Genomic DNA, 1,913 nt, shown 5'->3' with positions numbered 1-1,913 from the left:
TGTAGTCCCAGCTACTTGGGAGGCGGAGGCAGGAGAATCGCTTAAGCCCAGGAGTTGGAAGTTGCTGTGAGCTGTGATGCTACAGCACTCTACCCAGGGCCACAGCTTGAGGCTTTGTCTCAAAAAATAAAAAATAAATAACAAAATGGATGGGAATAAAAGGTAGAGTGAAAATTAGAAGATCTCATCCCCAGTGCTGTTTCTTGAAGATAAGTTCTGAAGTGAAAATGTAAAAGAAACTTTCTACATGTATACAGATACATTCATGAATAGAATGGTCATTTTCCTGATGTATTTTCCATCATTGAGGAGTGTTTTTCTAGTGGCAGGGTGATAAAGAAAATTGAAGTTCTCCCTCCATAGGTTCCTGGAGGCTGGATCTGGTTCTGATTGTTCCTCAGAGCTCTGGGGATGTCAGAAGTGTGAGTGCCCAATAAATAGAGAACATGGGCCCTATCCTGGAGGAGGCCTTGGGAACAGAAGAGACGTGCTCAAGGAAGGCTTGAGGGGTGAATTGGAAGGGACACTGTGCTGGCATTCAGCTTATGTAGATTCTTATCCTGACTTGGCTAGCCAGGACTGTTTGGGGAAGCCTGTATGATCTCAGGCTTTGCCAGCTAAAGAGGAGGTGGTTCTGAGAAGCAGACCTTTACATGCAAATATTACTGTGTGGTTGTCTGTCACACCCATGCACACATTTACCAAAGGCCTGCAAGTCTTTGTCCCTCACATCTGTAGCTTGTTTGGCCATCTTGGCTGTCACTTAGGGGTTGGCAGCATCCTTAGTACAAACTTGAGGGTCTGATGGCATCTATGAACTACCTGGAACATGACAAGGCCTTCTTTATTTTCTCCTTTGCTCCCTTTTCTACACTTGTTTCTTTCTTTGGAGCCACGTTTGGACCCATTGCCTCAGGCATATGGGGCCAGTGCCCTACTTTGAGCCACAGATGCTGCCCACTACACTTGTTTCTTGTCACTCCTATGAAGCTAATCACTTGATTTGGGTGGATTCCTGGTATGCCATTACCAGTGTTTTCTCATCGCAAGGAAAATGTCACCTGACCAGTTTACTAGCCTATCCTGCTTCCTCCCTCATCTTTCCCACTTTCTTTTTTTTTCCTTTTTTTTTTATTGAATGGTAACTATGTACATTAATGCACTTCTGGGGTACAGTGTGGGGTTTTCACATGCAATCCGAAATACTTCCATCCAACGGGTCAACACAGCCTTCATGTCATTTTCTCAGTTATTGTTTTAAAACGTTCACATTCTACTCTTAGAAAGATTCACTTGTACCCCATCTTTCCCACTTTCAAAGAATGCATGGATAGATTGCTGTTCAGTTGACATTTGCTGAATACCACCAACCACATCCTAGTTTCTGTGTTGAAGGTTTTTTCCATTGTTTTAAAAAAAAATTCAGTTTATATTTGACATTTATATACACTGAAATTCATTTTGGTGTTCAGGTCTTTGGGTTTTGATAAATGTGTACAGTCACATATCTACCACCATAGTCAAGATGCAGAACAGGTTCATCACCCCCCAAATTCTCTCTTCTGGGCCTTTGGCCTCTGCCCCTAACCCTGGGTACTGTTGATCTGGCCTCCAGCCTTTTAGATTTGCTTTTTCTGGGGCAGCACCTTTGGCTCAAAGGGGTAGGGCACTGGCCCCATATGCCGGAGGTGGTGGGTTCAAACCCAGCCCCGGCCAAAAAAAAAAAAATTAATTAAATAAAAATAGATTTGCCTTTTTTGGAATGTCATAAAGGAAGTTATGCAGTAGGCAGCCTTTTGAGTGGCTGCTTCCATTTAGCATAATACATTTGAAATTCATTCTTGTGGCTTGGCGCCTGTGGCTCAAGCAGCTAAGGTGCCAGCCACATACACCTAAGGTGGCAGGTTCGAATC

General features: G+C 43.5%; 1 protein-coding gene across 3 annotated transcripts in view; it reads left to right on the top strand.

Moving 5' to 3' along the window:
• ANKS3 (ankyrin repeat and sterile alpha motif domain containing 3) overlaps nucleotides 1-1,913 on the top strand; it is a 37,635-nt gene that overhangs the window by 997 nt on the left and 34,725 nt on the right. The window lies entirely within an intron of this gene.

This window comes from Otolemur garnettii, unplaced genomic scaffold (assembly GCF_000181295.1).
Source record: "Otolemur garnettii isolate 467f Iridium unplaced genomic scaffold, OtoGar3 scaffold00044, whole genome shotgun sequence".
Taxonomy (NCBI): domain Eukaryota; kingdom Metazoa; phylum Chordata; class Mammalia; order Primates; family Galagidae; genus Otolemur; species Otolemur garnettii.
Note: the sequence above shows the minus strand (reverse complement) of the source record. Positions and strands in the feature narration are given on the sequence as shown.